A 27,568-nucleotide genomic window follows, 5' to 3' on the forward strand; every position below is an offset into this window, starting at 1 on the left:
TCGTAATGATCATTAAACAGTGACTACGGCGTGGATGTGTATGGCGCATGTGCGCGGATGCATTGAACGTTTTATGTTATGGAAAATGATGAATTATGGGGCTACTGAATACAGATATGTAACGTAGCTGACAGCATAATCACGCTGGGATTTGCGTAATTGATGTGGGTTATCTGTTGTTAACAGAAAAGTGCGCAACTGTGTAACAGGGTGGCTGATCATTCAATGTAGGTGATTCATTAAATTTGATACGGAATTTCAGGTGATGATCGGCATAATTTTATTGAAGCAGCCTGTTTTCATACTGGTGTCATGGAGATTATTTATGTACAAAAAACATCAAACGTGGCGAAATAGGCAAAGTAATTCTTAATACTTATCCCTGTTTATATTTCACGCAGACACTATATAAATCTATGCAGAGATGTGTATTGAATGTATGTAGAGTGAGGAGGGATTGAAAGAGTCGTTCGAAATGTGAATACCAAGAGTGATTGGAGCTCTAGTCAATGCAAAGGCCTAGAGTGACAACTCTGTGTGTCGAGGCCATGCTATGTACCAACCGCTTAGACATCTTTTTAGAAAAAAAAAAAGGCTGCTGTGGTTGACATGATGTAATTTGGTTTAATTTTTGCATCATGAGTTACCTCCCTTTCACCCTCCCTCGCTACCTCGACCCCACTCCTTGAAAGTCTGACTGCAGCTTAATATTAGTGCTGCAAATTATATTTTCTGGGAGTAATTATATTATTTTGACATGCATTTAAAAGAAATGCAAACTTCTGAAAACGATGCGTGCATATAAAGACGAAGTTTTCTTAATGGAAACTTGGCCTAATGGTTGGGTGTTAATGTGTTTTTAAGTAAACTGAAGTGTGACTGCCATTGGCTTCAGTCATATTATTTCCAACATTCAGAAATTAAATATAAATAGTACATTTGGTATTTTGCTCAGTCGTCAGATGTTACTTGGATTAAATACCGAAAGTTTTGACCTCAACATTTGTAATAAACATGGCTCATTAACATAATATTTTGTTCTGTTGATAAGGAAAAAACTTCACTAGTTGTCAGCTGAAAAAAAAAGAAGAAATTAGTATGTGTAATCACAAGTAAACTTGTAGTGAAGAAAAGGAAATTGCACTTTGAAAGGTATAAGAAACAGACAGTGGAGAACTGTGGTTTAATATTTAAGTGATTTCATTTGTTGACTTGTCATTCATCCTGTGGTACCAGTAAACCTATAATGATGTGCAAGCAATTTATCCCTTTCCTGTATATGATGAGACACTTGTTACACACAAGGGTGTCAAACACAGTGGACATAATCTCATAAGCCACACACAAATTGAATATAGTCATTATCAGTCATTGTGTAAGCTGAGCATCAGTGCTGTTTGGGATTGATATCCATTAGGCAGTTTACTAAAACTGATAAACAGAACAGTGATGTGTAATAATGTGAGGAAGCTAGTCTTAAGAAAATACTATCTCTGTGATTGTGAAAGAAAATTACTCTTTGTGTTAGTTGTGCTTATAGTGTGCCTTTCTATGCTTGCACCACCATTGCTTGGAATTTTCCCAATGAATCTGTTACCCTTTTGTCCATGTAACCAATAATCTTGTTTGTTCCCTCTTCTTATTGCTTTGTTAGTACACTGTACGTAGATAGCTATGTAATTGAAGATTCTGAGATAGGTGGTGGTTCACTTCAGCAATTATTTTTTGAGTATGTCTAAGAGTACCATTAATTAGTTTGTTGAATGGTGATTTTAAAATAAAAAAACAGTAATGTGGTGCTAAAAAGTTTAATGACACGGAAAATGATTTCCTTTGAGCTTTTATATCTAGAACAGCAATTGCAGGGTATAGACACAAAAAATTATAAATGCTGGTACATGGACCATTTGTCCACAATAAGTTGACCCTTCACGTGGTGGCGGTCAGGAACAGCAGGAGGCATCCCTTGCCCCTGCATTGGGACTCCTGCGTACAGTAATACTTTGTAGCTAATGGCTGCAGCAGGATATTCAAGCATTTGAAACAAAGGCCTCTTGGATCCACCAAGAAATGAGACTTCAAAAATTAAGAAGGGATTTTGTTAATTTTTCTGTAGTCTTGTCCTGCTGTGCTTTTTTTCAGTCACTAGCTTGTGTCTCTGTTACACATAATTCATGTTGGACACTTTCAAGTGAGCTGTTTCTCTTATTTCTGAGATCAGTTTTCTTATAAGTGAATCAAATGTTTCAAGTAAAACATGTAAGCAAAATTATGCATTTTTGCACACAGCAAGACAGGTGGGATAATCAGAAAAGAATGTAGTGGATGACAGAAACAAAGATCTGCTAATTCTATTGGAATTAAGGATGCTGTTCAATTTATATAGTAATATGATGAAGATATATTACAGTTTAACATCTTGGCACAGAGGTTATGTAACATTCCAATATTCATATTTTTATTTAATTCTTTTTTGTTACCACTTTTATCATTGCTTGAAAATTTGCTATTAAATACATTTGTAACTGCTTTCCCAGGTTAAAGTAGTGGCATTTATTTTCTCCTAGAGCACCAATATTTGTTGGTGAAACTATAGTGGGAAATTACGATCATATTGTGTTAGGGACTTCCAAATATGAAAGTAAATCTACATGATGCTGAGAACCTCACTGGTGAACACTCACAACACCATTATTCCCTGAAATGCTGAAAAACTAAAGGCATACACTTCTGAGTATGGCTTATCCCACAAAAATTTACTTACAAAGTTTCAAGAACCAGTTTTAAATGTAAAATCTAGAAATTTACTTCCAGCATCCTACTTAGCATCCCTAGAGGCAACAAAGACAAGATTAGACTCATTACAGTGTGTGCAAAGGCATTAAAGCAACCTTTCTTCCTATGCTCATTATGTGATTAGAATGTGAAGCAGCCTACCACGGTATTTTGTTTTATTTTCTGTGGATGGACCCCACAGACTCGATAACCCCCATTGTTGAGTACCTTCTGCTATTCACTTAACTCAGTTTTGCAGAGTACAGCCTTAGTTTATGAGACTTTACACATATGGGTAGTACAAATATTATTCTGCTATACCAGCATATACAGAAATTGGGAACAGAATGACAGTGAATGTAAATGTTGCATTATAGTAATTGCAATCTTAAAAGTTTTACCTTTATAACTAGTGATAAGTGTCAAAATTTGTTGTTGAATCTCCTGAACATTTCATTTGGTTAGATTTTTCTATGCATTGCAAATGGGCCTCAGTTCCTGTGGCTGAAATTCCTGTCGGTTGTTGCCTTGCAGTTACACTGCAGACCTGCAATATCCAGTGTGATGAGGCTTTTTGCCTAAGTTGTATTACTCTCTTGGTTTACACTAACTGAAATGCCTTATGTTAGCAAGAGTAGATAAATTTTTCAGTAGTGTGTCCATCACAAGTACTGACTTTTTCACATTCAAGTAGACAAAATTTACTGATTCATCACGGATTTGTCCTGAGTATGGTGTAGGATAGTTGTGGGCAATGGAAAAACTTAGGCTAGTAATCCTATTCCAAATTGGAAGAAACCTTAATTTGTGGTACAGCAACAACTGTCCTCTGTATCTGCCTTTGATGTAGATCTATGTAGAAGTTAAAAATCTCCAGATATTAGAAAACAAAGTAAAAAGATACCTTATTAGTCACTGGTCTTACACATTTTCAGAATATTTAGACTCCCATATGTAAATTTCACTTGATTCTGACTTTTGTGTTTAAAAGTTCTTGAATTAGGCAGCATTTAAATAGCAAATATTGCTTTAACTTATTTAAATGTGTTGTTTGAAGTATTACATTAAAATAGCAAATGAGTAGCGTTAAAGGAAGGGCTATGGCTACTTTCAGTGTAGCTGTTTTCTCGTAATATACACTTAGAAATATAAAATCTAGATCACTGCTAGTCGTAATTTGTTATTAGCATACTTTACAGAAGTAACCTTCAGTGGCTGCTTCTGTCTGTTAATGTGTAACTTGACTTTTTCCACATTCTTGAAACCTCTAATTTGTAAATGGATTTGTAGAAAGTAGTATGTAAATGAAAGAATGAGAAATACGGTACAAGCATGCCTTGTAGATGGCAGATGGCACAGTGTTGACTTAGGAGAGGTATTGAAAGGGGGAAAGGATTAGTCTCTGGGAGCAGGTTTCCCTCACCATGAAATTTCGTCTTATGCTGGGAACATTTCCAGGATCAGAAGGATTTTTTCACCACTGTAGCACTGAAATTGGAGTGGGTCATATTCCAATGCAGACTGGATTAGTGGAATCATGGCTTTGTTTCCTTCCATTATTTATAAATTGAATAAGACTCGAGCTATTATGGATGATTTACACCATAGTTGGCATACATAACATACGCTGTTTGGGCGAGTTCCAATCTATAGTTATGATCCCACACATGTTGCATGCTGCAATTTCTTTCACTATCTGCCCCCATGTGGTGTTAACCACTATAATCAGCAAATACCAAATGATAGTTGCGAGTGCTATTGTCACTATGTGCAGTCTTGACTCCTACATATTGAGAATGATCTAAACAAACTTGCTATATTGTTGAAGTATTAGAACTAGAATTACTATCTCCTCAAATTAACAGCTTGTACTGTATTTCAGCTGTTCGGTGCTCAGATACGTGCAATGAGAGGTTGTATGGCCTTACAGGATAAAGCTTCCTTGGTGCACACATTTGGCAGAAATTAAAATTTCGTGTATTGGTCATGCTTTTTATATGTTTGGTCAAAAAGTTGTTGGTTAATAGACCTTAGGGACCCTAGTTGATGCTTCGTGAACTTTCCTACAGTCCTCAGAAACATATCCAGATCAACTTTGATTCCCCACCGCGGTGTTTTGAGAGTGTAATTTCAGTTGTTCAGGCTTTAAACCATACAGAATTTTTTTTTAAAGCTGCTTTGATGGTGTAGTTTCATAATCCCTGATAATGTTCACTTTATCTACCTAATTTGTTCTGCAATATTCATTTCAGTCATCTTCAGTCTTCAAGTATTCTGTATTTTTCTTAAAACTGAAATTGTCACAAGTTGTAAAATATGATAGAAGCAGAGATAGAAACAAACAGATGGGTAAGAGGAAATACAAAATTTTAGCTTATTATGGTGATGGTTACAGAACTGGATGATGGCACCACTTGGTGGTTCAACACGTACTGCCAGATTTGTGAAAGGGGCCAACAGAGATGTCCAATAGGTTTTTTTTTTTTTTTGGGGGGGGGGGGGGGGGGTGGGCGGTGGTAAGGTTGACTGTGGCTACTGTGTCAATGTTCCGTGGAGCAACTTTATTCAGGAGCATGGCGTTCACCAATACGGTGTTACATGTATTTGGAATAGCCGCAAACAATAATGCATGTACCCTAATGTGTTTTGTTCTTCATTCACTTCTACAACCAGGTCAGCTGACTAGAATATTACCCAGAATAGACTGATTTAAGGACTTTATCTGAGATAATGTTTGTAGATTTTAATCATTCAGGTTAAATTTTAAATAATTTTTTTCCCTAGGCTTAATTTTTGAGAAGCAATTGCCCTTGATTACTGCAAATAGAAGATGCATGGACCAGGGGAATTTACAAGGTCTTGGTTTGGCTATGGTAGTATTATTTGTAGTGATCGGAAATGAGATCACATGCCTCAAGAACTTCATTGCATTTCTTGAAATATGTGCCTCATATGACTCCAGGGGATTAAGTAAGATTCTGCAGCCCTGTAAGAGACAGAGGGTAACAGCAGGCTTTTATGTTGGGGAGTGGGCCTATAGGTTGGGTATCAGTGGGTGTGACATTCTATTTATTTATTTGGGTTCCAATTATGATGAAGAATTCTGCCTCTGAAACTTACTTCCAGTTTATTTATTTATTTATTTACAAGCACCAAGGTCATGGAACATGTCAGTACATGATATTACAACATAAAACTACTAACAGATAAAAATAAAATGTTTATGAGCCCAAAATAAGTCAGTCCATAAGTTTTTGAGAGGCCAATGTAAAAATACCCAGACTCGTGAACAGGGGTCGACAAGAGGTTTGTGAACTTACATCACTTATTGCCCGAACCACCTGTTTCTGAGCCAAAAGTATCCTTCTAGAATGGGAAGAGTTACCCCAAAATATAATACCATACGGCATAAGTGAATGAAAATAAGCAAAGTAGACTAATTTTCGTGTTGAGCGATCACTTACTTCAGGTACCGTTCGAATAGTAAAAATGGCAGCATTAAGTCTTTGAACAAGATCCTGAATCTGAGCTTTCCATGACAATTTACTATCTATCTGAACACATAGAAGTTTGAACTGTTCAGTTTCACTAATTGTATCTTCACTGTGTGAAATTAAAACGTCGGGTTTTGTTGAATTGTGTTTTAGAAACTGTAAAAACTGAGACTTACTGTGATTTAGTGTTAGTTTATTTTCTACAAGCCATGAGCTTGTGTCATGAACTTCACTATTTGAAACTGAGCCATTGTTGCACACAACATCCTTTACTACAAAGCTAGTGTCATCAGCAAACGGAAACATTTTTAGAGTTACCCGTAATACTAGAGGGCATATCATTTATATAAATAAGGAACAAGAGTGGCCGCGTCACTGATCCCTGGGGCACCCCCCCCCCCTCCCTCCTCCCGCTCTTCTTCCTCCCCCCCCCCCTCCTCCTCCCCCCATTTGACTATACCCCACTCAGACTTCACATCACAGCCATTCTCAACACTGTGAATAATGACCTCTTGCTGTCTGTTGCTAAAGGAAGAGGTGAACCAATTGTAAGCTACTTCCCGTATTCCGTATTGGTCCAACTTCTGGAGCAATATTTTGTGATCAACACAACCAAACACTTTAGTTAAATTGAAAAATATGCCTGCCATCTGAAACCTTTTTTTTTAACCCACCTAGTACCTCACAGAGAAAAGAGAATATATCATTTTCAGTTGTTAAACGACTTCTAAAGCCGTGCTGTACATTTGATAGCAAATCATGTGATATAAAATGATCAGTTACCCTTTCATACACAGCCTTTCCAATAACTTTAGCAAACACTTATGGCATAGAAATATGTCTAAATTAATTGCCTACATTATCCCTTTCTCCCTTTTTATAAAGTGGTTTTACTACTGAGTACTTTAATTGTTCAGGAAACTGGCCATTCCTAAAGGAAAAATTACAAATATGGGTAAATAAAGGCCTAACATGTGCAGCACAGCACTTAAATGTTCTGCTAGGCACTCCATCATATCCATGAGAGTAGAATACATGAAATCTGGTAGGCCTGCAATGCCAGACACAGTGTGATTAAAATTCAGTCATATCCTGTAATGTGTATCATTTGTTTGGTGCAATTAGGGAAAAGCTGTACGAAATGCAATATTGGTAGTGAATATTTCACAGATCATAAAAAATAAAAGTGCAAGGACATGTTTAGCTGCATAAAATAAGTTTTGAAAGCCAAACTATAATAGGCATGATTTATACCATTTAAACAACCATAAAATATTTTGAGGCAGTCAGGCATAAACTTGCAGCTCTTTCTGTTCGTAAGCTACTAGTTAATATATGACTAATTACAGTGTGTTGCTAATTTTTGGAGAGAGAAAGTTGTTTTTAAATATGTGGTTCAGGGATAAAACCTTTATATGTTGTCATAAGTATGGTGTACTTTCAATTATATTTCTGTGTAATAGCCTTCTGAATCTCTGTTCTATCTTACAATCTCTCTCTGAGGTGTTGTTCAAGAAAAGACAGTTTGTCTTCACTCAACATGCTCCGATGACAATGCTGTATGCTAATAGTAAATGTTGCTCTGTTACTGAGCACTGCTGACACCAGTTGTTACGTACAAGAATGGTCCATTCCCCATTGACACTTTCAAAACCAGGATGCCCACTCAGGATGATGAGCAGGATGTTGCATGCAAAGAATTAGTTCAGAGGCAGTCAAGGAATCGGAAATGCATAGATATCAACACCATATTTCATTTAGCAAGATCTCATACAGTACCTGCAGGCAGCATCTCGATGGTGTGTGAGACAACAGGTGACAGAGTGTGCCTCACCAAAATATGAAGTGACTTGTTTGGCAGCAGTCGGGACAATATTGCTGCGTGGGAAGGTGGCTTTGGTAGAATCGCAGTGCAGACAGCCTTGCAGTGCGTGGCTACATAAGGCATTCCTCCAGCAAGAAGGAGCCAGTCAGCTGGTAGATATGGTGGGTCAGGTGCCAGATGCAGCCAGGTGTGGACTGCAAGCACAGTACCCCTTCCAGATACCTAGGAGCAAGTTGATGACAGCCTAGTGGACACCTGAGCCAAATGGTTCCTGTAGGTAGTGGACGCAGTGGCGAGTTGAGGATGAGGCTGGATGACCACCATTGAGCTGATGGCTGGCTGACATGGAGTTCTCCTTAACATGGGCAGCAGTAAGACACAAATACCACTTAGTCAGGAGTGGGACACACCTCTGGTCATATATGTGGCTGAGGCAGTACAAAGTACGTCGTCAGGTTGTGGCATGGGGTAACTCATCTTGCCACTGTGATAGTCTGGTGTCTTGCACCATGCCACCTCAGCATTATTACAGTCCAAACAGCTCACCTGATCATGGGTTGTGAAGTCTGCTAGGAAGGGTATTGGCACAAAAATTAAGATACAGAGAGGAGGAGGAAGAGGAGATTAGTGTTTAACATCCCATTGACAATGAGGTCATTAGAGCTCGGATTAGGAAAAGATCGCGAAGGAAATTGGCCATGCTCTTTGAAAGGAAAATCCTGGCATTTGCCTGAAGCGATTTAGGGAAATCGCAGAAAACCTAAATGAGGATGTTCAGATGGGGGTTTGAACCTAAGTCCTCCCAAATGAGAGTCCAGTCTCACTCGGTAAGATCCAAATAAGCTAAGTTTGTATTTGCATTATTTGGTCTAATACACAGTGAAGCAGACGTTGTTCTATTCAACTTTGTGTCTCTTGTCTTTCCTTGACTAAGCATTTATTATTCTGGGTAGAAAATTAAGACAAACCAGAAGCTAATTCGATGAAAAAATGGAGATAGCTATGCTCAGTGGATGACAATAAAAGAGTCATTACTGTGTGTGAATGGACTGTTGTTTCACTACAGTTTTGTGCAGATGTTCTTGCAGACCAACAGGAAATTCAGCTGTTTAAGGCAGTGTATTGATATGAGCAATAGTTAAGTGAGAAAGTTAATTTTGCACATGTAACAGTTGCAGTTGACACCGTGACAGCTGTAACTGGATGATACACAGCATAACCTGATAGCTGCAGCCCCAGGAAGTAGTTATCACAATAGCAGTGACTTCTTACCCAGGTGGAGAGGGCAACATAGTTCAATAACTCTCAGCATACTTTATGTGATCGTGGAGAATTTGGCTATTTTTCTCAAGACTCTGGAACAAGACAGATTTCTGTTCATATTTATTTGTGGATATGTGATAACCTCCTATACTAAACTGCCGCTACTCTGATGTTTTCCCAGATAGTGTCTTTGGGTTGAATGCCACTCATCTTAGCAGTTTGTGAACCAGCATCATACACTCCTGGAAATTGAAATAAGAACACCGTGAATTCATTGTCCCAGGAAGGGGAAACTTTATTGACACATTCCTGGGGTCAGATACATCACATGATCACACTGACAGAACCACAGGCACATAGACACAGGCAACAGAGCATGCACAATGTCGGCACTAGTACAGTGTATATCCACCTTTCGCAGCAATGCAGGCTGCTATTCTCCCATGGAGACAATCGTAGAGATGCTGGATGTAGTCCTGTGGAACGGCTTGCCATGCCATTTCCACCTGGCGCCTCAGTTGGACCAGCGTTCGTGCTGGACGTGCAGACCGCGTGAGACGACGCTTCATCCAGTCCCAAACATGCTCAATGGGGGACAGATCCGGAGATCTTGCTGGCCAGGGTAGTTGACTTACACCTTCTAGAGCACGTTGGGTGGCACGGGATACATGCGGACGTGCATTGTCCTGTTGGAACAGCAAGTTCCCTTGCCGGTCTAGGAATGGTAGAACGATGGGTTCGATGACGGTTTGGATGTACCGTGCACTATTCAGTGTCCCCTCGACGATCACCAGTGGTGTACGGCCAGTGTAGGAGATCGCTCCCCACACCATGATGCCGGGTGTTGGCCCTGTGTGCCTCGGTCGTATGCAGTCCTGATTGTGGCGCTCACCTGCACGGCGCCAAACACGCATACGACCATCATTGGCACCAAGGCAGAAGCGACTCTCATCGCTGAAGACGACACACACGTCTCCATTCGTCCCTCCATTCACGCCTGTCGCGACACCACTGGAGGCGGGCTGCACGATGTTGGGGCGTGAGCGGAAGACGGCCTAACGGTGTGCGGGACCGTAGCCCAGCTTCATGGAGACGGTTGCGAATGGTCCTCGCCGACACCCCAGGAGCAACAGTGTCCCTAATTTGCTGGGAAGTGGCGGTGCGGTCCCCTACGGCACTGCGTAGGATCCTACGGTCTTGGCGTGCATCCGTGCGTCGCTGCGGTCCGGTCCCAGGTCGACGGGCACGTGCACCTTCCGCCGACCACTGGCGACAACATCGATGTACTGTGGAGACCTCACGCCCCACGTGTTGAGCAATTCGGCGGTACGTCCACCCGGCCTCCCGCATGTCCACTATACGCCCTCGCTCAAAGTCCGTCAACTGCACATACGGTTCACGTCCACGCTGTCGCGGCATGCTACCAGTGTTAAAGACTGCGATGGAGCTCCGTATGCCACGGCAAACTGGCTGACACTGACGGCGGCGGTGCACAAATGCTGCGCAGCTAGCGCCATTCGACGGCCAACACCGCGGTTCCTGGTGTGTCCGCTGTGCCGTGTGTGTGATCATTGCTTGTACAGCCCTCTCGCAGTGTCCGGAGCAAGTATGGTGGGTCTGACACACCGGTGTCAATGCGTTCTTTTTTCCATTTCCAGGAGCGTATATATTTCTGGAACAAGTGAAAGGCCATCACTGCAGACAAGTTATCAGGTCACAGTTTTGTTGTCCTGTTAACAACAAAACAGTTTACCCACTAAAACATTGAAGATGTGCTACAGAATGTGCAGAACAAAGAAAACTGTGGAGTTTTTTCTAGATAGAGAGAAATGTCTGAGTACAGGGAAATAACATAATTGCTGAAGCACTCAGGGAACTGGTGGAGGAAGCACTGTGATTTGCTGTGCAGTCCTAGAGCCTGCTACCAACTATCTGTCGCATAGGGTTGGGAAGTGATGGGAAAATGAGTGGTTAGAACAACAATCTACAATTCTTCAGATTGACAGCTTGATCACAGTAGATACCTTGGCAGACATGTGAACCTTCAGATGCTACTAAGAACAGAAAATTGTGTGATGATATAATTTCCTTGTCTATGAAGAAGACTGCAAACAAATGAACATGATGAAAAACACATTTGTTACAACATATGAGTATGTAGTGTTTATTTCTTTAAGAACAAGTTCCAGTCTTAAAGCAGACTCTGATGGTGTGAACGTGTGCGCCCACACACACACACACACACACACACACACACACACACACACACACACACACACAGGGTGAGTCACTAACTATTGCCACCAAGAATAACTCTGAAAAGTTTGTGGGGCAAAAGTTGCATGGGACAGCGGGGGCCCTAATATGACGGTGGTTTTTTGCTGCTAGGTGGGGTCGCTTCAGAGATATGGTCAGGCACCAGAAAAATCCTGTATTCTTTGGAGAAGGGAATCTGATTTGTTATGTTGCTGTCATCTGTGCTCTTACTTCCAGAATAGGTTCAGGAGATTCCATACACTTTTACCTGACCCTTCTGAAGGCTACTATTCTTTACAAGAAATCCCTAGAAGCATATCCTCAAACATTCTCAGTGGGGCATCTGTGGATGTCTTCCCATTTTTATTGTCCTCTTTCTACTGCAGCTGTACATCAGCTGTTCTGTTGGGGTAATCTTGACAGACTATCTTGAAGAAAGAACATTGCCTTCCATCTTACATAACGAATTATCACCGTCTTTGACTTTGTCATTAGTAGAATACGTAACATCCATGGTACAGAGACCATTGCAGCGGCACAAGTGTTGATTGCGACCATTCAGGGTACATTTTAAATCCAGCATTGTTGCAGGTCAAGGACAACGTTCGAAGTGAGTTATGGTCTTCGTATTTGCAACCTTGGATTGATTACTGCTACTAAATTCTTGGATTTTGAAGACGCTGCTGTCTTAAGTTCATTGTTGCTGTTCAGTCTGAGGGGATTTGGTCTGCCTCAGGACCAGCTCCACAACTATAGCTGGAGTCACAAACGATGGCCGGCGTATTCTGGCTTGTTCTGTGCGCCAACGTCACGATTTTTCCGACAGCCAATGAGCGTTCAGTAGTGTTCTGAGCGCTCTGCTGTGAATGTAGTACGGAATGCGAGCATTAAACTTCATCGTAGCGAGTTATTTACTGAATTTTTATTCAAGTTTTCCGATTTGTCATCGATGACGGTGATGGCAACCAACAAATTCTACGTAAGCAAGCAAAGACGTAGTTTGCAGGATACACGTTTTCTTCGAGCGCAAAGCACCTGTATGCGGGTACCGTGACAGTCACGTGGAACCGGCAACAATGCGAACCTCCTCCGCGACATGACCTATGCGAACCGCCGTCGTTAATGAATCGGACTACAGGCATTGTTGTGAGGCTAGTGTAGTGAACCGCCACGATGTGGACAGTGGATGTTGCTGATGAATCATGTGTACAGGTCCTTGCTCCAGACACATTCATCTACATGACGTATATGTCAGTGTACCATTACGATTGCAAACTTTTAACATCCACAGAGAAATAACGGAAAGTACCAATAACACTAAGTTCACATTTCAGAAAGTGACCAGTTGAAGAAAATTGCGCAATCACCGAAAAAGCTGGCACAAAAAGCAGTGAAGAAGTGAAATCAGTGAATGTGTCCAATCCCAGTCAGACTGCATATCTGCTGACAGTGAAATGAGAAGCAGTTGTGTACGTGTAAAAAGGAAGGCAAACACTGAAATTTGGCCGCCTCAAGCAAAGTATTTCAGTCTATAACAATCAAAAAAGGAAAAGATTATTGACGTAATAATATAACAGTACACTGATGGACGAGCTTTCAAATTTGCATTACGGTGCGCGTAAGACAAGATCAACCAAAATAACGATAGGACATTTCTATGCAGTCTCTCCCCTTCGGCTCGTTTGAGTTTAGTTAAGAGCTAACTGCATGAAAGGGGAAAGGCCACATGGAATCTCCAGTTCATGCTCGGCCTGTTAAAACTTTTACTATCATTTTGTTTTCTTCCATGACAGTTTCGTATTGTGCGGCTCAGTGACTCAAATGTCAGACTGTGGAACTAACAGTGTTGGTTACGACCCTGGTTAACTGTGGGATTATACTGTCATTTATTATTTCTTCACCTCTGGCAGTTTTTGTTAATGCGAAAACCGCGAGTTTCACCGTGGTTCGGAGTCCGCCTAAAACTGGTTTATACAATATTACTATAACTATTCTCGATGCCAACCTAATTTTGTTGATTTCTTTTGACAATGGCGCTTTAGTGTTAGGATAATATAAGGTCTCTTTTGTTTTAGTCGTGCCTGAAGATGGTCATTACGGACTGAAATCGATAGTTTAAAGACAACGTTATGTGATGAGTGGAATAAAAGAAAAATAATAAAGCAAAGCTCCTCAATGTCTTTAGGAAACAACTCTTCTTAGTTGATGTTAATCATTACAGTAGTCCTAATTAATAAAATAACGCAGGGCTGGTTGTGCTGAAGGACTCCTTGGCAGCAAGTCCTTGAATAGAAAACAGTGACCTGTAAAAACACATGTTTGGAAATAGGCTATTTAATGGAAGCACGAACTCTTATATTTTTATAGTGTTTCAGTTGGAGTTCTTCAGTAAGGGTCCGATGTGACATAAAGCTGCAGAATTCTAGAATGCTTATTTTCTGACTTCATACTAAAAAAATGTAACGTCACTACAGGGAAATGAATTATTCGTTGGCATTAGAAGCCATCAATTTCTCATAAGCTTTCCACATCAGGAAGTTTCAAAAAATATGGAGTTCGTCATACAGTTCTATTAAATTCGTGTTACACCTTTTTCAATAGACTTAAATTGACCATGATTCATTAATGGATCCCAAAAGTTGATTGCGTCCCTGTGTTTCTGCACGATAGTCTCTCGACGTATCATAGATTATCCCCATGAAAACAACAAAGCACGTTTTACTAACCGAAGTGATGCAGACCGGAGGCGAACTGAGCAATGCAAAACCACCTGGGTGGCGACTGGCGCCCATTGATTGTAAGATCGTTGAAACCTGTGATGACAGGTATTCAATAGTGGACATCCGCTCATGAATTCTTAATTTTTTTGAACAGAAGTGCTGTCTTACGCATTTCAGAATATAAAGTCAATTATGGTTGCTTTCTTAAACACACGCTTCTGAATACAGACGAAATGAACCATAAAGATGTTTCACAGTGTGTGACCTATACTGGACGCTTGCACTTCTGTGCATCTTATAGCTAACCACTGCACAACTAACACCTGAAGCATTGGAAGATTCGGGCGGTAGAGACCTTTCCCTTTGAACTGCAAAAGCCTACAGTGTTAGTAGCTAGTGCAGATTACCTTATTTATAATTCTGAGGGCAGCCATATTTATTGTCACGAAAACAATTGTCTCAGATTAGTCATTGTGAAACCCAGGATTTTTGTCGAAAACTGTACGGTTGATTTCTCACTGTAGATTTGACCTTGTATTATTATTACAATATACAAGGTAGGTCACTGATGGTGGCAGGGATAATAAAACTGGCAGCAACCTAGAAACTCTGAAAATCTTCAGTCATTAAGCCTTTGATATGAGGCGATTCTGATGTGGCAGTGATGACTTCGGGAATAGTAGGAAGAATAATTATTGATAGCTCGAGAACTTTTGATGGTAGTTTTATGTAGATGTTCAGAAATAATAAAATGAAATAGATCTCTAATGAAGTAGGAAACTACTGTGATTGAAATAGCTATGTTACCAAAACAGGAAAATTGTGTATTGCTCATTTGCGTTCTGTTTCCCCTTACAGGAGGTACTGTATGTGGACACATTGAGAGAGACTAAGCTACGTAACTTCCTTGTAGGATGACGTCCGACCTTATCCTTCTGGTGATGGCAGAATTCTGCTGGACAGACTTCCAGTCTAATAGGGCGAGTTATGTGATGAACTCTTGGTTGATTATCCGAGTGGTGGCGTCGGCTTGTCGCAACGTATCGATGAGTTTCGTACCCATCATCCTCAGGCGAGGTATCGGGATGCTGCGCTACACATATCTATATACCGGTAGTTACTTGACTGCTGTCCTCTTCCGCAGGGTGCCGCCGATGATGGGGAATCGCGGCGCGGCTGTGGTACGGACGTTGAGTCCTGGTCGCTGTAAATTCTGTCCGCGAACACCCGCTACCCTCAGAACGGAGCGTTCCTGACGTATTTTCTCAATTGCGGAATGCTACGCTGGGCTAAGTTGAAGTCCTCTATCTCGGTTGAGCAGATTGTTATGGAGACGTATTTCCATTGCCTTCTTGAAGACGGAGTCCCAAAGTGCGTTGGCACTGCATGTCTTCTTCGTATTTTCAAAGACGAAGGTGTGCACTCCATTAACGCTATAATCTGCTACTGCGGACTTGCTTATTTGTCCTAAGTGCACGTTTCTGATGTGATGTGCTCCGTACAGTGATGTGGTATACACCGTTGTATTTGTCCGATGTATGGCCTTCCACATTCACATTCGATACTGTAGATGTCCGGCGTCTGTATTTTTAAAGGGTCTTTGGTCGAGTCAAGTATGTTCTGTAACTTTTCGTGTTGCATGGAAGATGGCTTTAACACCGTGCTTTTTTCAGTATTCTTGTGATTTTGGCTGTTTATGGGCCAGCATAGGGCAGGAATGCCACACGATTAGCTTCGTCTACTTCCGTCTTGTCCTCCCGCTTCTTGTCTGTCCGTAACGCGCGTCTTATCTGCGTCTCGCTGTAGTCGTTTTTTCGGAAAGTTTCCTGCAGATGCTGCAACTCCTGTGGCACCCCCCCCCCTCCCCCTCTCGCAGATGGACCTTGTTCTACGTACCAAAGTGTTCAGTACCGGAATAAGATTTTCACTCTGCAGCGGAGTGTGCGCTAATATGAAACTTCCTGGCAGATTAAAACTGTGTGCCGGACCGAGAATCGAACTCGGGACCTTTGCCTTTCGCTGGCAAGTGCTCTACCAACTGAGCTACCCAAGCACGACTCACGCCCCGTCGTCACAGCTTTACTTCTGCCAGTACCTCGCCTCCTACCTTCCAAACTTTACGGAAGCTCTCCTGCAGGTTCGCAGAAGTAGGGTAAATTAGAATGTCAGTGGTGTTGGTTGCAGGATTCTAGTGCGAGTCATGTACAAGATAGCATATTTTGAAAAGTCCCCACACCGAAACTTGTACAATACGTTTGGTAGCTCACACTAAAGAAAAACAAAAGTGCATTCACTAGTTACGAGATAATTGACTATAACAGGTTATGTTCAAAATAACCACAGGCAGCGACAGTACACACTTCCAGTCTGGTATTGGACGACTACTGCACCGTGCTAGCATTTCAGCAGAAATGTCCGAGTGGGCTGCAGTAATACGTCATTGCATTTCATCGCGTTTAGTTGGTATGCCCCTGTAGACATCGTCTTTCAGCTTCCTCCTCAGAAGGAAGTCTACGGGCATCGAATTCGGGGAACGGACCAGTCAAGGTAAAGATTCGTTGCATCCAAGCAAATTATACGGAAAAAATTCGTGAAAACATGCTGTAGAGCTTCGTGCGCGAGATGGTCTATTAGGAGGCTGTGATAACTTCTGCGCGTTTAGTATTTCGTATGTGAAAAAGGGCCTGTGAACTGTTTCACCATCTTACACCACACATTTACACTCCATGGATGCTGACGTTCCACCTGATGAAGCCAATGGGGATTGTCAACCGTCCAATTGTGTGTGTTTTGGTGGATGACCTGGCCATGATTGGTAAATATGGCTTCGCCACTAAACAAGACGCGTGGTACACCTGGAGTATAGTGCATTAATTCCCATGTCCAGAAGTTAATACGATTCTCATAATAGTTTCCATGCAGCTCTAGGACAGAGATGTGATAGGAATGGAACCTATATCGATATAGATTGCGTAGGACACTTGCTATTTCCTTTATGCAACTGCCCGGGAGCTAACGTGCAGATCAACTGCAAAAGCAGCTACAACATTAATTTCCCCCTCTTCTGTTGTCACTTGTTTCCTTCTGATACGTTGTCGAAGTCTTACACTACCACTTTCACGGAACTGGTTGAAGAGACTGATAAATAATTGCCGAGATGGATGACATCTGTTGAGATATCTTGGAGCATACTCTGCACAAAAACGAACTGCATTATGGATGTGTGTGATGTCCTTACGTTAGTTAGGTTTAAGTAGTTCTAAGTTATAGGGGACTGATGACCTCAGATGTTAAGTACCATAGTGCTCAGAGCCATTTGAACCATGTTTTTTTTTTTTTCTCCGAACTGTGTTCTTCGTAAAATATCTACACAGCATGAGCATATCGACTTTTTCTGCATTGGTAAATCCCATCGTCCACTTACAACCTACTGCTTGGACTTCACACACTAACTGTCAAGCAAGTCGCAATGCACTCAAGGAACACACAAGCACACTGTAAACAAACATAACAACATCGTGCCTAGGAACTACCTAGGTTGAATGGCACAAACAAGGGTTAGTGTGGGAAGTTTTCAAAAGTACGATATCTCGTAAACAATTCGCACTACAATCCTGCAACAAACACCAGTGACATTCTAACTTAGCCTACTTTTAGTCTCTTCATGTCAATAGGCACTGTTCCATTTAATAAAATGTACGTTTGCACAAAAAATACTTTCTCCGTGCAAGCAGAAAAGTTTCAAACAACGGGTTGACAACATAAAATTATGTTATTCTTAGTGTTGTGAACATGTTGAAGTTGATTTGCTACAAAGAAATGGGGCTTGCTGTGAAATAAGCTAATCGGCTCACAAATAATAATGTATTTAGATTTTTTAAAAGTGGCAACATGAAAAAGAATGCTCATAGAATCATACTGGCGTCGGAGCAGTGCAAACACGTCGGTCCAGCCTGCGAGTTGCCTCCAGCCGCGCACGTGTTTACCTAACCACCGTTGCTGGCGCAATGATGCATAGCATTTGCACCCGCGGTCCAGCGAAGGTCTAGTTTCCGAGCGACTCGCCATCGCAAGTGCAGCTAAAAGGTTCTCAATGTTATACTGACGCCTCAGGTCTACGTAAATAAGAGCCAAGTCTCCCTCTGAACACACTTCAGAAATATTTTGCGTACGCTTCCAAGAATAGCACAGAATGCATTGTTCCTAGCGATCCTAATGTGACAGCCCGTCCCACATGCGAGACGCCTCTGACCGCACATACGTGTTCACCAGCCACTGCGTCTACCTGCCGGTCCAGCGAAGGCCTAATTGACAGATGAGATATGTCTGCGTAGCGACTCACCCGTGCAGCAGCAGCTAAAAGGTTGTCAGTGTTATAGTGATGTCTCATGTCAGTGCAACTAACAGCCAAGTCTCTCTCTGAATGCACTATAGAAATCTTCTGCAGTGCTTTCAGAAACTGTTAGCGAAAATAGTCCACAATAACACCAAATGAATTCTTCCTCATACTCCTAATGGCAGAGCCCGTCCATCACGATATCAACCCATCATAGAAACAATAAAGTTTCGCATAAATAGTTAACGGTCGCTTTTGTTGACCTAACAGGACCTGCTTACGAAAATAGCTCAGAATAACACCGATGGCTATATTAAGTACAACTTCTTCGTCTAAAGTATAGCGACACAGGCCGCCATAATGGTGAAGGGGTACACATGTGATGGCGACATGATGCAGACTAGACACATCCCCAACACCTCCAATTTCTTAAAAGTGGCGACTTGAAAAAGAATGCATATAGAATCGTACTGGTGTAACTGATGTAATGTAATGTCTTGCAACTCAATGCGAAACAGTCTGTCATAAAATAAATAAAATATTTCACTTATTTATAGAGGTGGAATGGGACCTAAAATTGAATCTTGGGAGACCCCTTGTGAAATTGTTTCCTATTTTGAAGCTTAATTTCCTGTCTGTGACGTTATAACTAATTTCTCTCTTCCACTGGTCAAGTAGGACCTGAACCATTATAATACAATGCCACCTAATTCATGCTTTCCAGTTTAGAGTATATCGAACGATAATTCACTCCATCAAAGACCTCTGATGAGCTACACAGTTACTGTGGCTTGCGGAGAGTTTTCTAGAGATGAGCTAATTTTTTTCTCAAATTTAATGTTCTTTTGACATTTTGAAACTGTAACTGACTTTTTGAACTTTCATTAAATTTTTGTATGATTTTTGAATTTAGATTACGACAACCTTTACAAGTACCTTAGAATGTGCTGGAAGAGGAGAGATTGGACGATAGTGTCACTTACGTTCTTCTGCGCTTTTCTGGAATAGTGGTTTAAATACTGTGGGTTTCATAACATCTGGAAAACAACTTTATATTGTGGATAGTGGCTGCACCATCATTTTACCGACTGCTTTTCAATAATTTGCTAAATTGAGAGACTGCAGCTCCAAAGGTCTCAGATTTGATCTGCGAACAGCTCTAGGATTTTTGTCACTTATCACTTCTTTAACATCTGGCAACGTTTGTTAATGTGAAAAATGTTAAGTGGCACCATTATTTGGAGTCCACGTTAAACTGTACCCCTCTCTAATCGGCTGGTTAAGTCAGTTCAAAGATCGAAGGATACCATTGGTTACGGAGCGTTCGTCAAACGATTGTCAATTACATGGTTAATTTTGGTTAATGGAAATCTAAAATGTACCGAAAAGTGCTAAAGCGCTGTTTACTAACCTCGGCTGGAGCAAGCACGCTCATTTACACTATACCGGTCTGACTCAGTTCGTTACATTAAGATGATACTGCAAACCAAGTGAAAAAGGATGAGGTGACTTATTCAACCTAAGAATGCCGCCATCTCCAGAGATGGAGAGGCACCAAACAAAATCAAACTGAATGACGGATGAGTCTTCTAAAATGGAATAGATGGTCGCTACACTTCCAGTTACTTTTGAGAGGATTAATATGCAGTTGAATTCTCTCTCTGATTACAACACTGATAAGTTGGTGAAGAGTCTGTATTACATTCCGAGTACAGAGTACTACAGAAAGGAGGATATGGCTATTATCAAAGGAATCATGTAGTGGTATCAATGTTATAGTGTAAATTGGCGATGTATTGTGAGGTACAAGTTGGTATCAAAGTTATAGTGTAAATTGAGGATGAATTGTGAGGTAAAATTCAAGAAAGATTGAAAGAAGTCGTGAGATAGACTGACATAAATATCAAAGGCAGTTCAGTACAACACATTGTATCTCAGCATTTCCGTCTTCGGTGGCAACAGTGGGTTTACTCCAGGGTAGCTCGTCCGATGGGGATGCACTCGACCTCCCTCTCCACCATCCATCACCCTGTCTCTCGTCAACACCCATCACAAGTCAGTCTGTGATCTGAGGTTACAATGAGCTCCAGAATTTGCTGTGGGTACCACTTTCTCTTTGATTAGGATCAGTTCCACGTTTTTATTTCTGCACATACATATGTAGCCTGAAAGAACGTGATAGTGATTCTTTCATTTTGTTCCAGTCAGCTTCGATGAAGATGTAACACCCATCCACATAATTGTGTGGATGGGTATAATTGAAGAAGAAGAAGAAGAAGCAATATCTACTGTGGAGTTCATTGGAAGTAAGTAATCTAGTTGCTGCATCTTCAGTCGACTGGTATACAATTACAAATAAATAACTTGCAGAGGTGTAACTTTTTGTTGCTATCCGCAGGGGAGCTCTTCTAATCATCAGGGGCGGAATAAGAACTGGAGGTGGAACTGGTTGATGGTAAGTGCATTTCTTTTTAAATTTTTTTTCCGAGCTAGTTTGCTTTTGATGTCCTTCATGCAGCGTCCATTATTGGTTATTTCTATGTATAGGTAATTGAATTCGTTAACTTAATCTACTTCATGACCGGCAATCCTGATGTTAAGTTTCTTGCTCATCTCATTTCTGCTACTTCACATTACTTTCATCTTTCTTCGATTTACTCTCAAGCCATATTCTGCGCTCCTCGGGCTGCTCATTCCATTCCGCGGATCATGTAATTCTTCCTCACTTTCACTTAGGGTAGTATTACCGTCAGTGAATCGTATCATCGATATAAATTTCAACCCTCTGAACCATTCTTTTATCTCCATCACTGCTCACTCGATATACAGATTGATCAGTAGGGGTGAGGACTACATCCATCTCTTACACGCTTTTTAATCTAAGCACTTATTATTACCTCTTGGCTCTTGAACATGTTGTATATTACCCGTCTCTCCCTATAGCTTACCCCTATTTTCTCAGAATTACGAACATCGTGCCGCATTTTTGCATTGTCATGCGCATTTTCCACGTCAACAAATCCTATGGACATGTACTTATTGTTTCTTTAGTCGAGCTTGCATTTTCGGGTGCAGCATTGGAACTGTCTCTCTGCTGCCCTCACCTTTCCTAAAGCTAAACTGATCGTCATATAACACACTCCCCAATTATCTTCTCCATTCTTCTGTATATTATTTTTGTCATCAAGTTGAGTGCATGAGCTGTTTAGCTGGTTGCGTGACAATTCTCTAACTTGTCAACTCCTGCAGTCTTCGGAATTGTGTGGACGATATATTTTTTTAAAAGTCAAATTGTATGAAGTCGGACTCAAACATTCAACAAATCAACGTGAATAATCGAATTATTGTCATTCCCCCCTCCCAGTGATGGAATGTTAGTCGTCCCCCCCCCCCCCCAAGCTCTTTTTAATTCTCAGTCAAATACTGGATCCCATTTCTCTTCTATGTCGACTCTTGCTTCCTCTATCATGACATCAGATAGGACTTTGCTTTCACAGCGACTCTCAATGCACTCTTCCCACCTATCCACCCCCACCTCTGCATTTAGTAGTGAAATCACCATTGCTGTCTTAATATTATCAATACAGTGTTTAATACCAAAGAATTTGATCCTGCATACTTTCCACGTTGAAAATACATCTGAACCTTTCGAATCATGCAAGTGTTGCAATAAATTTAACTACATACACTCTTTTCGATGTCGTCCGCGAATGAGATGGTGTGGGGTCCTACATCCCAGGATACTGAGGGTGAAAAGGAGGAGATGGAGGCGGCCACTGGTAAGTGCATTACATTATTTGGGTTCGAGGACGAAACACTGAAGTTCAAATTTTACTAGAGGTTAGTATCACCTGTGTTCGAAATTCAGTCAAATGATTCAGTGGACCTAGTGCAATCAGTTTAACTCCTCCTTATGACAGTGCAGTACAGATACCGTTTATCACGTGAAGTAACCACAGATGTTAAACTAGAGGCATTACAGAATCTGCACTGTAAATTCTTTGAATCATAGTTGCAACCCTCAAATTATTCAGAGTTACGTGAAGTGTTAATTTTAAATTTATCTTTCATTATATCAATGCTATTATTATTATTATTATTATTATTATTATTATTATTAACAACATCAAAATTATTCCTATTACCTCGTCTACACCGAAATTGTGCATCTTTATGTCTTCCTCTTTCAGTCCAACCTATTACTCTTACACTTCGAGGCATAGGCTAAAGCAAACATATTTTTCATATAACAGAGAAAGTCGATATTATTGAAAGGAAAGGAACTGAATACTAGGAACTTACTTCAAACTTAGGGGGGAAACGGAGATAAATGCTTATAAAGTTACTTCCATAGAAAAGTAAGTGAAAAATGATGCTAATGAAGAGTGCGTTTGCTGCCCTGAACGCCTTCGTTACTGTGATATTTCGTTTTCTGGTGCTGCAACTTCATTGACCTAACAGATGATGCACTGTAACTGCCTCGTATATATGTGGTAGTGCACATGACTGGGGTAAATATGACTATCCCAAGGTTTCCACTTCACATAGTGTTGTTATTTTCATAAGTCATTTGAATCTCAGCACCTGATTGGTGCTGGAGTCAATAGTAGCTAAGTGCGAGATGGGTGAATTTCCTGTTTTCACGTATGTGTGATTTTAATGCATTATAGAGAAGGTATTATCTGAGTTTTTTTTTTCTTTGTATACGTGTATGGCAATGCATGTTTCGAATTCTTTAAGTTAAGTGGTCTCCATGTACGATCAATCTATACTTCAATTTTCGGGTTCTTCTAAATCCACATGGATACTCGGCAAGCCGCCGTAAGATGCGTGTTGGAGGCTATCCTGTACCTCTACTTGTCATTTCCTCCTTTTGATCCATTCGCAAATAGAGCTATGGTAGAACGACTGTCTGTACGCTTCCATATGAGATCTAATTTCTCATATCTTGTCTTCGTGGTCCTTATGTGCAATGTATGTGGACGGCAGTAGAATCGTTTAGCAGTCAGCTTCGAATGCCGTTCTCTAAATTTTCTCTATAGTGTTCCTAGAAAAGAATGCCGCCCTCCAGGGGCTTCCGTTTGAGTTCCCAAAGCATCTCGGTGGCACTTGTGTTCTGTTCGGGCCTACAGGTAACAAATCTAGCAGCCGTCCTCTGAATTGCTTCGATGTCTTCCTTCCATCCAACCTAGTACGGATCAAAGACACTCGTGAAGTACTCAAGAACAGGTCACACCAGCATCTTACATATGTTCTCCTTTACATGTGTACCGCTCTTTCTTAAAATTCCCCCCCAATAAACCGAAGTTGACCATTTGCCGTCCCTACTACAGTTCTCACACGCTCATTCCATTCCATTTCATATCACTTTGGAGCGTTGCGCCCAGATATTTAAAATGACTTTAACGTGTCAAGCAGGACGCTAGTAATACTGTGTCTGAACATTACAGGTTTGTTCTTCCTACTCACCGGCATCAAGTTACATTTTTCTGCATTTAGGGCCAGCGGTCCTTCATCACACCAACCGGAAATTTTGTCTAAATCGTCTTGTATCCTCCTACAGTCACTCAACTTTGATGCCTTACCGTACACTGCAGCACCATCAGCAAACAGCAGCAGCAGACTGCCGTTAGCCAAATCATTTATGTATAAACACAACAGTAGCGGTCCTAACGCATTACTGGCGATATCCTTGTCTCTGATGAACACTCGCCGTCGAGGACAACATATTGGATACAGGCACTCATGTATTTCTGAATTTATTCCATATGCTCGTGCGTTCGTTAACAGGCTGCGATGGGCCACCATGTCAAATGCTTTCTGGAAATCTAGAAATATGGAATCTACCTGTTACCCTTTGTTCATAGTTCTCGAAATATTGTGTGTAATAAGGGCATGCTGAATTTCGCACAAGTGATGCTTTCTAAAACCATGCTGATTCATGAACATATACAGCTTAGCCTCAAGAAAGTTGATTATGTTTGAACTGAGAATGTGTTCAAGGATTCTGCAGCAAACCAAAGTTAGGGATATTGGTCTGTAATTTTGTGGATCCATTCCTTCACATTTCTTATATACTGGAGTCACCTGCGCTTTTTTCCAGTCCTCTGTGTTCGACGAGAGACAGACAGACAGAGAGAGAGAGAGAGAGAGAGAAATTAATGACAAATGCAGACTGGGTAACGGACCAATTCCTTAGAGTACTCCTTGTAAAATCGAATTGGGATGCAATCCGGAGCAGATGATTTGTTTGTTTTTCAAGTCTTTAAGTTGCTTCTCTATGTCTGGTATACTTATTTATATGTCATCCATATGGGGGGTCTGTCAGAAGGTCAAGAGACTGCATGTTTGTGTGGTTTTCATGCGTGAACGATGTCTTAAACGTGAAATTTAAAACATAGGCTTTGGTTTTGCTATCTTCGACTGCCGCACCAGACTTGTCGACAAGTGATCGAAAGAATCGTTAGACTCGCTTACCGATTTTACATATGGCCTGAATTTTCTCGGCTCCCTGCCAGATCTTTCTCTAAGATGTGACGGTGGTAGTTATATGCTTCACGCATTAATATTTTGCTAGCTGTCTAATGGCTTACGAGACCTTGCGTCGATATATAAATGTGCTTGATTAGATTATTATTTTTCCTACAGCTTACCGACAGCAAATATCAGTCAAATTATACATCATCCTCGTTTTCCATTTATGTCAACAGTACTCGATTCCTAAACATACAACTTACATGTGGTATTGTTTAGTGCTCCTTGCAGCTACGAGTACTGATAACTGCAAGCGAGGTTAATTACAAAAGCGATATTGCCTGACACGAAGTGGCCAGGTATCTATGATAGGGTCTGCTAATACACAGAAAATTTGTGGCGGATTTCAGTGCATAACTAATATTGTGACTATGTGATGCATAGAACTAATTTCATTCTATCTTCATGCTATTAATTAATTTATTGATTTTTGTTTCAGAATCTATACCAGAAAGCCCAGCGTCGCCATCACCTCCGCCACCACCGCAGAACCCACTACCACCACCACCACCACCAAGGTGGCGCATGCTCCCTGAGGAGTATGTAGATGAGGGCAATGATGATGATGTTATATTCTCATACGAAATAATAAATATCGATTAAAAGGACTATATTTTTTATCTATAAACAAAAATAAAACCTCTCTCCTAAAACCCGACATATTCTACAAGACGAGTCCCTTACAACAGAGTATACCACCGCTACGCATCTGTGTTAATTTCATCGTAGCCTGTCTGCCCTGGAGTAAACCCCACTGTTGCCACCGAAGATGGAAATGCTGAGGTAGAATGTGTTGTACGTAACTGTGTTTGATATTTATGTCAGTCTACCTCATAACTTCTTTCAATCTTCCTTGAGTTATACCTCACAATATATCCTCAGTTTACACTATAACTTTGGTACCAACTTGTACCTCACAATACATCGCCAGTTTACACAATAACTTTGATACCACTACATGATTGCCTTGACAATAGCGATATCCTCCTCTCTGTAATAAAATGGTTCAAATGGCTCTGAGCACTATGGGACTTAACATCTATGGTCATCAGTCCCCTAGAACTTAGAACTACTTAAACCTAACTAACCTAAGGACGTCACACTACACCCAGTCATGACGAGGCAGAGAAAATCCCTGACCCCGCCGGGAATCGAACCCGGGCGCGGGAAGCGAGAACGCTACCGCACGATCACGAGCTGCGGACCTCTCTGTAATACTCTATACTCGGAATGTAATACAGACTCTTCACCAACTGATCAATGTTGTAATCAGAGAGAGAAATCAACCGCATATTAACCCTCTCAAAAGTAACGGGAAGTGTAGCGACCATGGATTCCATTTTAGAAGACTCATCCGTCATTCAGTTTGATTTTGTTTGGTGCCTCTCCATCTCAGGAGATGGCGACATTCTTAGGTTGAATAAGTTACCTCATCCTCTTTCACTAGGACTGTAGTGCCATGTTAATGTAATGAACTGAGTCAGACCGGTGTAGTAAATGAGCATGCTATCGTTTGACGAACGCTCTTTAACCACCGAATTCATCTGATCTGAATGCCAGTTACAATGCTCTGGTCTTGAGCTACTTTCTATGGCATGGTAGCTACAGCATTGACAGGTGATACGGTGCGCGTTTCGTTTGGTGTTTGTATCACATAGTACCAGAACCTTGTGTTTTACAAGACTAGTTTGATGTACCAGACCCTTGTGTTTTACAAGACTAGTTTGATGTGGCCTTGATTAGATGCCTGCTACACTTTCGCTGTAGAAGAGATTATCAGTACACCTTCAGATAGCAGAGGCAAGTGCTCTACAATACCGCAAGCTCATCCAGTTCTCATATGTCGCAATGTCTTTCACATATTTTGTCGCTGATAAACAACACCTCTGTGTTTTATTTGTTTGTTGTGTGAGCTGTACAGTTTACATCACATGATGTTCAGCTTTCTGTGAGAGCCACAGAGTCAGAATGTGTTACTGTCGGTTTACCTGCAGCTGACACAGAGCTTGAAGTCTAGAAGTGTATGGTGGTGATGTAAATTGATTGAATGTGTTACAACCGAAAAAACATTGTATTAAACTGCTTATGAAGGAGGAATACAGGATTCCTCTCGTGTGATTAATAGTCTGTTGGATAGGACTTTCCTCCAGTACAGACGCCAAAACTTTGTGCAGATCTGTGCGAACAAGTTCGAGCACTGGCATGTAGCCCCGTGGAGTGATACGTGTGTATGCAATATGCTCTGTGACAACACGTGGACGGCTATTGTTTGCTAAGATAGATAGATAGATAGAGAGAGAGAGAGAGAGAGAGAGAGAGAGAGAGAGAGAGGGGGGGGGGGGGAGGGGGTGATAAAATCTTACGG

The 27,568-nt window shown here is 41.1% G+C and overlaps 1 protein-coding gene and 1 long non-coding RNA gene across 2 annotated transcripts in view; both read left to right on the plus strand.

Annotated features, from left to right (window-relative positions):
- The window catches only part of LOC126176441 (UPF0489 protein C5orf22 homolog), a 148,167-nt gene that overhangs the window by 386 nt on the left and 120,213 nt on the right, over positions 1-27,568 (plus strand). The gene's annotated exons all lie outside the window — the stretch shown is intronic.
- Positions 18-25,811, plus strand: LOC126175446 (uncharacterized). Its single transcript, XR_007535566.1, has 4 exons — positions 18-227; positions 20,874-20,975; positions 21,068-21,124; positions 25,643-25,811. It is a non-coding gene; the product is annotated as an uncharacterized LOC126175446 (long non-coding RNA).

This window comes from Schistocerca cancellata, chromosome 3 (genome assembly GCF_023864275.1).
Source record: "Schistocerca cancellata isolate TAMUIC-IGC-003103 chromosome 3, iqSchCanc2.1, whole genome shotgun sequence".
NCBI lineage: Eukaryota > Metazoa > Arthropoda > Insecta > Orthoptera > Acrididae > Schistocerca > Schistocerca cancellata.